Genomic DNA, 16,314 nt, shown 5'->3' on the forward strand with positions numbered 1-16,314 from the left:
GTCAATATCGATTCAATATTCACAAGCTAAATGCTCAATTAGTTCGAGGAGTCAACAGTGAGTGGACATATAGAAACCAATTAGTCACCATTCGCACAAGACTTTCCGTAAGACTAAGCTTGTAATACCAGACATAAGGGAAGAACATTTAGACCAGAGAAGACAAATACGGTTACAAGCCAGTTTAGTAAAAGTAGGATGATGAAATACTGAAAATGTTTTCTTTGCTGTATTATTCTGCTACAGTAAGAGCCTGAACGTTTTTTCTTCAGAGCATTACTGTTCTTCAGTTAGAGAAGGGCACCGGGAACATGTACTGCTTTGTTTTGTTAAAGTGAAAAATCTATTAAAGCAGATTATTTCATTTCAGAGTGATTGAACCAATTCTGATTAAGTGAGAACAGACAAGATTCTTTTATGCAAATCTGAAGCAAAATCAAACAAACCCCAAATATTTTAAATCTCTAAAAGGTTTGTTTTATATGTGAATATGCTTTAGGGAACAGAGAATATAAATGTTGTTAATTATCTGAGCGAGATTACCATTTCTGATGTACTTTCTGGTTTTAGTCAGCAATAACTTTACAAATGAGTGTTTTTGAGGGAGTGAGAACATCATGAGAGAGTATGATCATCTGGATTTCTCATTGTGCTTTTGTTTTTTTTGTTTTTCCTTTGGGCATTAATTAAACACCTGAAATTTTCATACCATATTGGAAGTTAGTCATTGAACCTTTCCAAATTAGCTCTGCATATTCAGTTTTGTACTGGACAGGTGTTCTGTTAGTATGAAACATGGTGCAGTTATAATATGCCAGATCTGCACACACAATTGTTTATGCCTTACTTGAGTGCTTAGCTGATGGTTTGTAGCAGTGCTGTTCACTGACTTGTACAATGCTAATGTTAATTTTTTTGGACACTCTTCTCTCATGCTTATCTTTCTTTTAAAGGATATCAATCAGAAGCTGCAAGAAGATAACCAGGAGCTGAGAGACCTTTGTTACCTTCTTGCCTTTCTGCCTATCATCATCCAGAAAGCATGCCGTGAGTGGCAGAGACTGGGCAGGCACAGTGCTAGCATTATGCACAAAGAGGTTGCCTTACACCTACAGAAGCTGAAAGGATTGGAAGTGAGGCAAGAAGAAGTGGTTAAAGAAAAGCTGGAGCTAAAAGAATTGTGTGTGTTGCTGGATGAGGAGAAGACTGGTGGAGCAGGCAGCCGGAGCTCTGTTGACAGCCAAATCAGCCTGTGCCAGTTAACTGCAACAAGCACATCCATAAGAGATGTTGGTGATGGGAGTAGTACTTCTAGCACTGGAAGTACAGGCAGTGCAGACCATCATAAACATCATCCGAGTACTAGTCCAGAACACCTTCAAAAAACCAGGGGTGAAGGAAGCCCTGAGCACCTGAAACACAGGAGCATCAGCCCAGAGCATCTCCAGAAGCCTGGGGGTTCTGGCAGTCCTGATCATCACCTGAAAGGACCAAGTCCAGAACATCACAAAACCCTTGTCAAAGCACCTGAGCAACAAAAGCACAGCAGCAGCAGTCCAGAAACTCTCCCAAAGCACATTTTGAGTAGTAGCCCTGAACGCTTTCAAAAGCACAGGCCTGGCAGTAGCCCTGAGCATCAAAAGCACAGCAGTGGCAGCCCAGATCATCTTCAAAAGCACACACCAAGTGGAAGCCCAGAACATCTGCACAAAGTGAGGGGTACGAGCCCTGAGCACCTCAAACAACATTTTGGAGGGAGCCCAGAGCATCTCAAACATCTCAGTGGAGGCAGCAGAGAAGGTCCCCTCAGGAGACAAGTAGCAGATGACCTGTCACCTCACCACAGAAGCATATACAATGGAATGAATGGTGGGTCAATTTATTTAGTGAGAGCTCGTTTTTCAAAATTCCTAGGGTAGTTTCAGTTCTGTGTCACCACTTTTGGAAAAAGAATAGTATTTTATGTGAAATGAAAGGTAACAAGTCTGATGTTAGTATTAACTGACTTGATAAATAATCGGGGTGTACCCAGTTGTCCTTCTGCCAGGTTTTAGGTGGATTGATGAAAAAGTTCATCTTGAGTGCTTGTGTAAGGTATCAAGAAGCAACTTTTGGACTTGCTTCTGCCCGGTGGTTGGTAGACATAAACTGTCCCTCTGTAGACTTATGTTTACATCAGGTATCAGCTAGGGAGGAGTTATGTGTGTTTCTTATGCTGTCTGTATTTGAGTCAGCAGAAGGGAGGTGAATGTCTCCAATTTCATTTCCACCTTTCTAAGCTAGTCTGTCTATAGCTTTGAAGATTTTAACATTTCCTCTTTATTGATGGAAAGCTTCTTACATGCTTTTCCATAAACTCTGGAGAAGATGCCAGATGAAGAGCTAGGCTCAATATAAATGAATCTGATACTCTTAAAGCTTTCCAAAGCCTTGATTTTTGCATGTATTTAATTATAACGAATTAAAAGTTAAGGAAGATCCTAAGGGATATTTGTTGTTATTGCTGCCCTTTAGGAAGATACCCAATGAACATGCCTAGCTTTAAGGAGCTGATATCCCCACTGATTGCAATTAACTTTTTTTTTTTTAAGATAGGCACAATGTAAGTATCTTGGTATTTTGGGAGACAAGTGGTTATGACAATATTATTGAAATGAATATGGATTGGAATAGAGGAAATGAAATAATTAAAAACAAAATTCAAATAAACATCTTCTGTTGTTGAAATAACTTTTTGTAGACTTAGCAAAATTTCTGTAGTCTGCTCTTTTCTTCTACATGCTCTGAGATCTTTTCATAAAAGAAGTCAGCATCTTATTTATAGCTGAAAACTCATTTCTCAGTTCTTTGTATGTAGAAAGTGAGGATTTTGCCATAGTAACTTGTCTCGGATGGAGTTCATGTGTTGCCCTTTTATAAGCAGCTGCGAGAAGTCTTTCTGCCATCGCTGGAACTGACTGCTTGTTGTTGGATCTGCTTGTGAGATGGAGACAGTGAGCTCTCTGCCGGGTGCTGTCCTCAGCATTTATCATGTTGCTGTCTCGCATCAGTCCGTTCATCTTTGATGAAGAACTTGCAGAATGCCTTCAGCTGAGATAACCTGCTTTGTAGGTGCAAGTCCAGATTACTTTCAGCGACATGTGCGTATTCCACAGGGCTGATAAACCCCAAAGCGGTAAGTGTGGAGACTTCAAATTAATTTTTAAAACAGGTAATTAATAAGGCGAATGTATGAAAACTATGTGAAGATGCAAATAAGTAAGTTCTAAAAGTTGACCTTGCAAAACTTCCTTTAAATGCTGTATTTCTTTCTCCATTCAGTTCAGTTAAAATAAGGGAACAACACTGACTTGTAAGTAGCATGTAGTATGGAAACGCACTTCCTAGAGACTTCTTACTTTTGCCCATGATGTTCACGAATGTATTCACTGGTTACGTAGAAAGGTGATTTAAGGCCTTAAGTATGCATTTTTCAAACTCATTCACAGACAAGGATACAGTTTTTCTGCTCCCAGCACGGTGGGCTTTCTGGTGTTTTCAGTCCAAATAGTTCTTTTTTGTCATGTTTTTAACAGTGGGACGACAGCAGTTGTTACTTTAAACCTGAGGTGACTGACCCGCTTTGTGCAGGGCATCTCAAATAGCCGCAGCTGTGACTCAGGTAACAGGGAGCTGGAGAGGGGAGCCAGTGATTTGGGAGTCTGTTTATCGACTTGAATCAGAGCATCGCCTGTCCCACCCTTTGTGTTAATCACTTTTGCAGAGGAATTTGCACACGGATAAGTTGTCAAGCCTCTCTTATGTTTATGTAATTTGATATAAGCATGAGGTAGATGTTAGCTGTGAGTTGACTTCTGGCTTTGGTCTGACTTTTTGTCTCATTTTGGTCAAGTGTTAAACTCTTGTGAGCTTTGCTGTAAGGAATAACCCTTAAAAACTTGAGGAAAAGACTTTGTCTTCACACCCTCACAGCTAGGCTCAACTGCTGCTCTCCTCCCTCCCCCCCCGCCCCGGCCTTTTAGGGAAGAAGTTGCACAAAAGTGCTAGAAGCGCTGACCAATATAATTTACCATCACTGCAAATGTAATCTGTAAACCTTAATTGGCATGTTTTATGTGTTCCTGTATACATGAACCTGCCAACTGAGTACAGACTGGGAGCTGTACATTGAGCTTGTAGCAAAAATGCCAATTTTGCATCTGCAGCAAGAAATGCTAAAATTGTGCAAACATAGGTAAGAAAGTGGCGTGGAAACCTGGCCTTAAACTCAGATGAGCAATGTAAAAGGATGCTATTTTTGATTCCTATCCCCAAATCAAGTAGTAAGTCTATTATATCATGTTGGTGAAAACCTAGTTTACTTTAAAATTCAGAATATATTCAGCTAGTAGGCTGATTGCATGGCCATTTGATTATTTTGCAGGGCATTTCCAATGTTACAGCAGTACTTCTGTGTCTGTCATTTGTTTGAGCAGCAAGAATGAAGTTTTTGTGTTGATAAATGGTAAATAGTGAAGAGTAACATCTTTTGACTCTTCTATAGAGATAATATATTTTAATCATGTAATTGGAACTTACCCGGCTCAGTAGAGGCCTGGCCCGTCTCCCTTTGGATGAGATGGAATGGCCTCCATTGCCTTATGTGGACTCCAAATCAGGTCTGAGAGGAGAAGGTATTCCTCTGCATATCAGACCTTGCTCTGAGAAGTACTATACTGTCCACCTGAAATTGCTCTTCTTTCTTGGAAAGCATGTTTGCAGACAGCCCAGCTGTTTCTGTTGAAATGAAATGTTCCATCCATAACTAAAAGCTCCTATTTACCCTAAGTTCTGGTCTTGTTAGCACTTGCATGACCACAGGGAAGCAATGTATTCAGTCATGTGCAGTTATCGATACCAAAATTTTGTATGTAAATATACAGGGAACAGAGATGGAATCTCTGCAGGCTTTAGTCAAACTCTTAAGCAATATAATGTTGTGATGGTTTCAGAAATACGGTGTGTAGCTATAGTCCGCATTACAGGATCTGGTATATGCATTCGTTGTTTGGGCCTCGTGCATCTTTTAAGCTCCCATGAGGGACATGAGAAGTTGTCTTTGGTCCGTTGTCTTTTGTGGAACGGGCGCCCTCAAGCTGTGGAGTCCCAGAAGTGGGGTCTGAAAGCTCCGTTTGGCTTGGTGCTTGTCAGTTGAAAACATATTTCATTGTAAAGGCTCTAACCAAATTCAAGGTGTGTTGTAGCAGTTAATGATCTTTTGCTGGAATCCCTCTTAAAATGTTCTGGTTAATGAGCACAGGGCTATTTGGGATAGGAAGATGGCTGAAATTAGGTAGAAAATAGCAGTGGTAAAAACATTTTACAGTGGACACTTATGCAGTCTCAAATAATACATGACAGTCTTTAACTCTGACACAAATATGTGGGTGCAAAAAATATAAATTAATGTGTGTTCAGGATTTGCAGTCTAAGTGTTTTTTTATTCTAAGCAGTTTATTGTAAATTTTCTATTTTAGAAGTCTTTTGTTTGATTCTGGGCTTTGACTTTTGTGTGACAGGAAACTATCAGAAGGCTTTCAGATGTGCTTTTTGCTTCCTGCTGAGGTTATTAATGACTAGAAATAAAAGTGCTGACTAACCCTGTATGCGCTGCTGGAGGTGTGAGGACTCGTGTACAGAACAAATGCAATGCTGTCTCTCTTGAGCAAAAGTATTTGTTGGCTTAAATGGAGACTCGGCTTGAATTTTGAAAAATTCCGCTATAAATGCGTTGCTGCTTATAAGGAAAATAAAATAAGAGCCTACTGCTTTGAGTAAAAAGAGGAAAGTGCAATGTGACTTCAGAGAGCAAAAATCGGTAATAATGTGACTGAGTTAATTTCAGTGGAAATAGCTCATATCCTGCTGCTCAGATAGTGAAATGATGTCACGTGTCTGTGTAGGCTTGCCTACATGTTACTTCTCATACAGTTGAAATGAAAATAATTCGCTTGCCATTCGTAGCAGTGCACAATACTTTGTGTGTAAATTGAGCTTTCCTGATGGCACCCAATACACATCTGACATTTAGAGCCTGGTACAGTGTTATTTACTCTTAAGAGTAACCTGCTGTATAAACAAAGGCTACAGGATTGATAGAATTTCTACTTGTCGCTGTGAATTAATCTACTATTTATTTCAGGGGTTTATTATTTTAAGTGTAGAGGTCTAAAACTTCCATGTCAATGGGAGTCTTTCAGTTGAATTCCATAGGATTTGCATCAGACTCATAAATCGGGTTCAGGCATTACAGACTGCAAGAGAACTGAGGCCTGATATGTGCGTATGTGTGTGATTAGAGCATGCTGTATTTATTGACAAAGTCCTTTCTGTGGGGTAATTTGCCAAGCTAAAACATGGCTTATAATATGAGAGCTATGAAACTACTAGAAACTCATGTCTGAGGGCTTACGGGAGAACTCTACATTTACATTTCTTTAACTTCACTGGCAAAACTAGTTCTGCTTTAAATGTTTGAGTATATGCTGGATCATCTTTCCAGTAAAAGTATGTGAATCTTAATGGGAAGACTGTCTGTTCATAAAGAAGCTTGTCTGGTTTAAACCAGCTGGCTGAATGTTGCAGCACTCTGGTTCCTGAGAAGTTCAGCTGAGGATCAGAGTGGGAATCAGCCAGTGCTGACTGCAGAGATGTGCTTCCCTCTGTAGCTATTTGATGGGAGATGGGAGGTTGCACTACACTTTAAAGTGGGAATGCATAGGAAGGATTCAGCTTAACAGTCCCCCCCCTTCCAGGACTGCAACTAAACCACAGCCACACATGGTATGTAACACTTTGTGTGAACTCACCACTTGCAGCTTCTGTGCTAGTATTTCTGAAGTGCCTGGTGAAGGCTTCTGAATGCTTAAGTGTTGAATGCTGAGCTGAAGCCTTACCTACCCCCTTGGTTTTGTTAATGCTTTTAGGGCAGGCAGGACAAGCAGTACATGAATAACACCTGTCTTGGGTTGAAGCCTTGTTGTCAGCTGAGAGCATTCTGGGTGGGATTTTCTTACCTACTGTGGTGTTCTTCAAAACAAACAAAAATATCACTCACCAAACAGCCTGTCCCCCTGCCATTTAAGGGCCCGGTGTGGAAGAAGGGTAGGCGGTACAGTTAAAGACCAGTGCATTTAGGTTGTGAGCTCCTCAGCGATTAGGAAATCAACACCGAAGTTCACATAAAGTGGGAGTGAGATCCAGTTCCTCTGAGTGTAGAAGAAGAATGTGAGCTGAGGTGTTTTTGAGACCGTACTTAAAAGAAACCACATGCATGAAAATGTGTGCACGGTGCTATTTCTGCACTTGTGTACTGTAGAAGCCCATGAGGATGTAATGAGAAAGGCTGTTGGAAAGTACAGCTAACCAAGGGCTTAAAGGACAAAAGCATTCTGCAAGTATTTTACTATCACAAGGAAGATGACGGCTACTCTTCTACTTAATACCATCTACAAGTGATGCCGGATTTTTCATTGATGGATTTTTACTTTTTGCTTCCATCTTAGTCCATTTAGTGAATGGTGATCGGATGGCTAAAACCATTCTAGTAAGACCTCAAACTTAAAAAAAGGAAAGGGAAGAGGAGAAAAATAACTAGTGGGTTTTTTTTGTTTTTTTCCTCCAAGTAAACTAGGCCTGATAAAGTTCATAGTAAATTCTCTAAGGAGAATCTCAATCTCTTCTTTGATATCTTTAAAGAAGATGAGTGAAGTTTTGGAAGAGAGACTATGCTGATTTTCCAGTCTTGAGGGGGAAAAGAATAACAAGAAAACTGTGGAATTGTCAATTTAATAATAATATCTGGAAAAGTACTGGAACCAGTAACTAAACTTTTTAAATGTCTAGGTGGTAAGGAGGAAATAAGTTGAGGTAAGCTTGTTAAGAAGAATGATACAAAACAATCTCTCTCCTGTGTATTGTAAAGTAACAGGCGCTGGGGAGAGTGGGGGATAGGGAATGTAACTATCTTGAACTAGGAAGGGTTTTGGCCCTGTCTCACCTGATATCCCCTAGCAAGCTAGGGAAGCATGGCTTGATTAAACTGCCATAAGGTAGGTCCACAGCAGTTTGGAAAATGTGTCTAGAGATGCATCTTCTCAGTAACTGTCTGTACTTCTTGCCCTTTCAGGAAGGCTGTATCAGAATTGAGCTTTCACAGGCGTCTGTCGTTCTTCACTGTTTTCTTTCATAACTTGCTAAAGGAATGGAGTGTATACTTTGTAGAATTCAAGATGACCCACTTTGTGGGAAGGTCCGAAAGCAAGGTTATTTTGAACCGCTGATTGAAAACATGAACCTTGTTATGCACTTAAAAAAAAGAGGATAAGCCTGCCTAGGGTTTACCTGTACAGAGCCTTCTTCTCATCTCTTTTCTCTGCTTCCTTACTCTTCCCTTTAGGGTGCTGCTTCTGCTGCACAGATGTCTTTATTTTGGCTGTCAGGACTTGATGCTAATTCAGTCTTTCCTTGATGCAGGCAGTGACCCTTTCACTGTGAGTGCCAGGGCAGGGAAGGGGTTCCTGGAAGTGATATGTTATCTTTAAATCATCACCAGTATGCCACGTATCTTTAAGAGCAAAGTCTCTGTTAGCTAGCCTGTGATGACTGTGTGCATTAATAAGGCAGGAGGGAAGTGATGGTGAATAGAATAACAAGCAAGAGCTTTTGCCCTCTTGAGGTACCATTTTCAGTTTGTGCAAAGGTAAGCACAGCAGAGCTAGACAGGTTCAAGGCTGGACAAGATGGGCAGTTTATTGAAGACAAATTATTTAAAGAGTAGTTTCCTTCTGATTAATTGGCCCTCAAAGAGGGACTCGCCAATAAAGGTAATGTTTCAAAGGATATCGGAAATAACTTTCAAAAGGTAGAGTGGAATGCAGATTTTATCCATTTTGAATAGCACCTCAATGCGTTCCTGTTCTTTAAACACAAATACCTTTCAGTGTGAAGGCCAGAAGAGTTTAAAAAAAAAAAAAATTTTTTTGTGTGAGTGGGGCTCCTATAGAGGGAATGGGAGATAACTTGCCTGAACTAGGGGTATTTGGAAGAGATTTAAAAATATGTTTAATTTTAATTAGTCTATTATGGGTGACTCATTTATGGGTGAATTAGTCTTTTCTGTTGCTGAACCAGTTCCTCCCTTCCCCCAGTGTATGTGGCCAGGGCGAGGCATATTGCAGTTGCACAGAAGCATTGACGCAGTGCCGTCAGTAACCCTCCCTTCAGACCTGAGTAGTGCCCTTATCTTCCAAGCATTTAACCAATACGAAATGGAGATTAGCGGCTATGCCAGCTGGCTGGTTAATTTGAGATTTATGGCCTTATCTCTTGTTTTGAGCGTCCATTAGAACTTCACTGGCATTTGAACGCAGACCTCCAGAGGCGGAAGGCTGACGTAGTGCATCACTGTGCCGGTGTTGTCAGAGTCCTGACCAACTCTGCAAGCCAGCGTCTGTGTGGCTCCCCTGACTTTACTGGTGTTCTACGTGGGACGCATCTGATGCGTTGCGGGTTTTTTGGTTTATTTAAATGTATGTTTTGAAAACAATAGATTTTTTCAAGTAGCGAGTAGGAGGTTGTTTCATCATGTACTGAAGCCAACATAAAAGCTCATTTATTTTCATGATAACTGGGTCAAGTTGTAAGATATTTGCCTTCTCTTTGCCTTCCTGATGCTTTCTGAGTCATCGGGAGCTTGGAGGGGCAGTTAGTGTTGCCTGCCTGAAATATATAGGCAGACGACTTTTGTAGCAGGATGAAAAGTCCTTACGTTAAAGCCTAGTTGGAGTCGTTGCTTGGGGAGAGCACCTTTAACTTCAGGAGGGGCCATGGTGCAACGTAGCCCTTCACTCAGCTTTCTGAGTTACTATGTTATGGTATTATTATAGTAAAATGTTTTTAGAACTATTGCAGTGATTAAATTGTCAAATTCTCTGAACTCTGGCAGTTTTAATGCAGAGTTGAAATATTATTCTAATTCTTGGTAAGTGCTGCTTGTTTAAGCCCTTCAGCCTTGCAGGATGTACTGTGCATGTTAATCAAAGGGTGTCCTGTCTTTCCAGCTCTACCTATTAATGGAGCCTTTCTTTTTCTTGTGATTTTTTTTTTTATTTTGTTAGAAAAGTAATAATGGGGCCTGCAGATTGTACAGCGAGTTGAACGGGTTAATAATACCCAGTGAGGAACAAAGCAGTCAGTGTAGAGTGGTGCTGAAAATATTGTACTTACCGTTCACACACCAAGTCCATTCTTTAGATGTTGACAGGTGCTATAGGACAGTGAAGCATTCCAAATTAGAGGGTATTTAACGAGGTGTAATAAAGCTTTGTGTACTTGGAATGACTCTAGCAATGAGAACTGATTGGTTTCTGAGCTAGCAAGTCATGTCTCAATTAGTGAACTGAAGCACAGCTTATCTTAGGTCTTATTGTCAAATACACAGATCTATAGTAACTGAGAGAACACTTAGAATTATGTTCAAGTAACGATCTTGATATAAATCTTGTGTGCGTGTGCTTCTTGAACAGTTAAAGGGTGGGTTCCATTGAGCAAAGTAGCTAGGATGGAAACACTGAGCTCTGAATTTTGCTGCTTCATGCAGGAAGAAGTCAGTCTTTAATATACCACATCTGTTCTTGCAAAAAGGTTAAACCTGAAACATGCAGTGCTTGTTTTACTACTACAGGTTTTACTACAACCACATACTTGAAGCTGCAGAAGAGTCCACTGTATCCACTTGTCTGTCTGAAGAAACCTGGAGTATTAAGCCTTAGTAAAGAAGAAGGGCTAGAACACTTGACCATGGAATTTGGAAATGTATTTTAATAGGATGCTCAATTGTAACTGAGCTCTTAAGCCCCATGAGCACCTTTAGCCAGATGCTCATTGCTGTGAAATGACACTGAGCCCAACAGCTGTCAAGGTCCTAAAAAGGATCATACATATTATCTTTCATTCAGTAGCATTCAAAGAAATGTAAAAACATGGGAATGCATGACACTTTGGGAGAGAGATGTGATCCTTTTGGTCTAAGGCATAAATTGCCATCTACCTAATGGAAGCTAAGAATGAATTTCACTCTGACGTGTTATTCCATTTCTGTTTATGGCAAGAGGTTTTGTGTGCCTCCATCTAAAGCAGCTGGTACTGGTCACTATAGGAAAAGGAATGAAAGACTGATTGGGTCAATTGCCTGATCCAGTATAGCAAGCTGTAATTGTTGTAGGTGGTTCTTTTGTAGTCCTCTGTATGTGGATGCATTTTTCTTTTTTTCCCTATCCTTGTTCTCCAGCAGTGGTTTGTAATATGCCTCAAGGGCTTAATAGTATGGTCTTTACCTTCATGGCAAACCTGAAGTACTGTGAAGGGTTTTAGTGGTGCTTATATGCATGAATTAAGAATCTTCTATAATGTGTGGGGCATTTACAATCAAGAAACCTAAAAGCACATCTAAATAAACAAGCAAGAAAAACCTACCTTTCTCTCTTACCTTCCCCCCCCCCCCCCCCAGCTTGTTGTGTCTCAGGTCCTTTTGAAATCTGATCACTTGTGATCAAATTTTCAGACAGTCTTACAACTCAGATATCAAATGAAATAAGGAAATGGAGGGATTAGCCTGGAAGGAGCCTTGGACAGTGGGACTGCAAGGCAGTGAGATATACCATTAATAACAGTAACTTGTTTCAGAGGAAATTAATTCTACAGTTATAACATGGGAGGGAGGGGAAAAAAAGACATCAGTCATTAAAAAAGCCCTAATGATACTAGTCTATGCACACTTAGTATCTTTGTGAAATTTTTAATGCTTTTAATCTTGTAAAATCCATAGAAAAGAAACAGGATCATAGTTTGAGATCTATCCGTGAGCATGTGGTCCACACCATGAAAAAAGTTGCAGATGTATTAATTGCAAATGGGAAAGGTGCCATATTGAGCTGGCTATCTTGAAGGATAAACAGATCTGTGAAGCCTGATTGTGAATAATAAATAAGCTTAGTTCAACATGTGTCAGTTTTGCTCTAAAACTTCTGGTTTCTTTGCACTGGTCCCTCCCTATACATTGTTTGGGGAGGGGAGGGATCTAGCAGGTTTTTGCACCTGTGTACTTCAGCAAGCAAAGCTTTGACCCTGTATTTTTCCTGTGCATGATTTGTGTGAACTTTGCACTAGATGATGACACGTATTGTGTCAGGTGACAGAGCATGGGGAGAAAGATGACAGTATTTGTAATGCTGACCTGTAAAAATCCATATCATCATTTTAAGTGGTTTAGACTAATCGAACACAGCACTGTTCAAACACTGTCAGGAATAAGAGATGCATTATCTTTCAGCTCTGATCAGTGAGCCCTGTGATAAACAACAGTATTGAATATCTTTTGAAGTTCTGTATTTTGGTACTTCCTCAAAGTTACCTAAATATTCCGAAGCTTTTATGATATTGTTTAAATTTAAGGTTCTAATGAGACAACCTGCAATATCAAACTTCTATTTGATCAATAGTGAGATCTCTTTCAAATGTTTGGCCTCAAAACTGATTGTTTCTTTTAAGTGCATCTGTTTAAATTCCTGTGGATTTTAAAAATTTGGCTTGATCAGCACTTGCTGTAGGCTTTGGAATATATATTTGCAACTTGGATTCAAAAAATATATATACTTTTACCAAAGGTTACAGGGTTTATTCATCATGATGTTGCTCATATTCATGCTAAGCTCAGATAAACCTGGGGAAAAGCACTGATGGGTGACCCACATGCCCTGTTGGTTTGTGAGTCCGTTTTAGTTTTACAGTGGGTGAATCTTAATGCTAAATATCCATCTTATGGTTTTTTTGTGGTCTGAGAATATTACTGATGGCCTGAAGATGGGTCTCTAAAAAATACTTTGTTTCTGAAAGAGCAAAAGAACACTGCATTGAAGGCAGCTAATAAAACAATACACCAAATGCATTCAACTGAATGCTTAAAGGTTAAACATGCAGATTGTCTTAGTCCTTTAAAGTATTTGATCATTTCCCTCCTTGGGCACCTGACTTGCCCTCAAGCTGGGTGCCCAGACAAGAGCAAGATATCCTTGCTCTTGCAGCACTCTTACAGACATCGCTTGCCTGTTATTGTAGTTTGTCTTGCTTGCTTGTATCTATTTTAAGATTTTTGTAACCTGAAGTTAGACTTTGAATTTTAGATTTTTGCAGCATCATTAAAGATACTGCAGTAAAGATTATGCAGTCCATAGAGATAACATGAAAGCAAAGCATTCCAACAAGTCTTTTCTCCTAACCAGATCTCCAGCCTCCAAGACCAAAGGCTCTGCAGCCTTAAATTAAGGCAGAAGATCCCAGAATCAGTCTCCTACAGGTACAGGCGCTAAGAATTTTTTGATTTATTCCTTGTTGTTGGAACTTGACACCTGAACTCTACACTCCAATCAATAATACTGAATGCTACATGTTGACTGCTTGCTGCCACAGCACAGGTGAATGATTTGGAGAGTTAGGAGGACAAAAAGCATCTTGAGCCTATTAAGCCAAACTCTGCTTTCAGTCTTTAGGTGTCTGTACTGACATTTTGCCTTCCATATAAAAGTAGTCAAATGGAAAGATATCTTTTATAGTGTGTTGAAAAGTTGCACTTAGGCTGATAAAAATGAATTGCTGGGTTGCCTGACAGCATGCAAAATGACTGATCAGACTACTTTGGAAGCTTGGATCTGAGTTTTATCACCTCAAGTCATTCCGTCGTCCTTCTTTTGTCAAGAATGAATTGGATAGTGCTAACTCCTTGTGTTGATCACACTATTGCAATTATATGCAGTTACAGACCCGTGGAGTACTGAAAAGATACTTGTGGAAGCCTAGAAAGGGACTTGCTTTACCCTCTTTCATGATAACTCTACAACCACCCAAATAAAGCAGAGTGTGTTGCATGGAACAGGTAAGTCAATGCATATCAGCTGCCACCTGAAAATGTGTGCTGTGGGTGCTGAAGCTAGGAGCCAGTTTCCTGGGCACCACGTTCTATTCCAGCTCTATTGCCTGATGCTGTTTTTATTTTAATATATATATTTATTTAACTAACCCACTCAGTTGACAGAGATGATTCTGATATCTGTTTGGAAAATGGAGGTACATTTGAAGGATTAATAAGGATGTTTGAATATGAAATAATTACTCTTTGAGAGCAAGATATTTGTTGAATTTATCAATGTGAAAGGTTCTATGCTTTTAATGTAGCAGGTCTTGGTTGGGTCTGTTTTTGTGTTTGATGAAGGTGCACTTAGCAGATGTATCTTTCAGTAAGTTGATGAGAGTTCTCAGTCCTACGTGTCCATTCTCCTCCTGTTGTGAGATTTTGGGTATTCATCGCCTTGGTTATAGGAAAAGAAGGTGCTGACTGAGGAAATGCAGTCAGGGGACGTTTTCTCTCCAACTTAACATTTTTAAGTAGGTACTTTTAATAAGCCCCAAACTTGGCTAAATTTTTCTTGATTTGTTTTTGAAGTGCTACCCAGAAATACATCATGATGCAAGGAAGTCATAGGATCTTGAAACTGGTCAGAAGGGGTCTGTAATAGAAGATGAAAGTGGTAGAATTTCCACTGTCCAAAATGTGAAAAAATACAGAGAATAAATCCAGAGAGTGCAAACATTAGTTAATGTTGTTTCCGAGGGGACCAGGAACATCTTGATTCAAAACACTGAGGCTCAGTGTATCTTCTGTGTGTTTCTGCTCATCAGTGTAGTATTCAGGTGCTCAGGTGTATCTCTTGAGCTCAGGTGTTTAGTCATGCTAGCTAGATGGTGAATAAATCAACTGGCTTCCTCAGCCGGGTAGCGTGACTGTTTATACAGTGCTAAGTACTGAACTTGTGTCCCAGTCTGTCTGGTAAAACAAACTGGGAAAGGCTGTCTGAGGGTCAGTTCCTTTATTGCTCCAGAAACCTAATGAGGAATCTGGAGGTGTGTTGTGCAGAAAAGTAAAGAAACCCTCAGACTCTAACCCTAAACAACCAAACCCAAATACATATCAGATCTGAAAGCCACCAAAATGAATGTTATGTGGTAACCTTTTTTGTCTGTACTATGTTGAAATCTTGCTGGATTCATGAACATCTGGCAAAAGGAGAGGCTGCAAATCTCTAATATATTGGTCATCAGACTAATCAGCTTAGTGCATCTGCTGGAAAATGGCATTTGCAGTATGTCTGTTCTCTTTGGGCCCAATCTGTTACACTTCTGGATGTGAAAATCTTGCTCTGGTTCTTGCTGGCCAAGCTTGCTTCTGCTTTTCAGTGATCCTATCGGCTTCTCAAAGGCCCAAAGAAGTCTGCAGTTTCAGAGATGGGGGCTGTGGTAGCAGCTGGAGGACCTGAAGGAGTGCAAGACACTGCTGTCTTCCTTTGTTCTCCTGATCGCAATGAAAAGCGATCAGAAGGTCCTTTTTTCTCTACAGCTCAGAAGTAGTACAAGTCAAAAAATGTATTTGCAAAATGGAGGCCCTAATGCTTATGAAGAACTATGGATGAACTGTTAACCTGACTTAAATATTATGCTTGTTAGTAGTGCCTGATTATTATTTAGAACTTTTTATCAGTAGGCTTCAAAACAATCTCCCAAGGACACAAGTATTGTGATCTTCATGTTGCACTTGAAGAACACTGAGCAAAACAAATAACCAAACAGGATTAGTCAACCACCAATTAGACCTTAAATCTAGGTCTTCTGAGTTTTAGGCTGCTGCTTATTCTTTTGCATCACACCGCTTTTCTAACAGCTTCTTTTATAGAAATCTGTGCTTGGTGTGTGGAGTAAAGAATGGGGCTGAGGTTACTAACATGCCTAGAAAACACCTTTATGAACAATTAGCTTGATACAAACATTTTCAAAGTGTTTCCTCTCCAAATCAAGTTTTAAGGCAAACTGTTTCCTTCCTTCCTGACTTATGCTAACCAGGCCAGTGAGGAACAAAGCTATTTTTATTTATATATTTTTCATGGAACAGACATCAGAATATGTTAATGTACCTTTTCCATTTATGGGGTGCTTAAGAACTCTTCTTGCAGGTTTAAAACACAAAGTTGACAATAAATCCAAACTTTGAGTAAAAATGAAGTGCTGTGATAGCTTTTGCAAAGCAAGCTGTATTTCTCTGTCTTGGTTCTGGTGGCCCGTTTTTGCTGTTGTCAAATGGCTATGTGACTGTAATTGTCTTCATCTGGGAAATCAAGATGCTGATATGAATCTGGGGTGCAGTTAGCTATTAGCTGGGGCTTTCAGGTT

The sequence above is a fragment of the Apteryx mantelli genome, chromosome 3 (assembly GCF_036417845.1).
Source record: "Apteryx mantelli isolate bAptMan1 chromosome 3, bAptMan1.hap1, whole genome shotgun sequence".
Lineage (NCBI taxonomy): Eukaryota > Metazoa > Chordata > Aves > Apterygiformes > Apterygidae > Apteryx > Apteryx mantelli.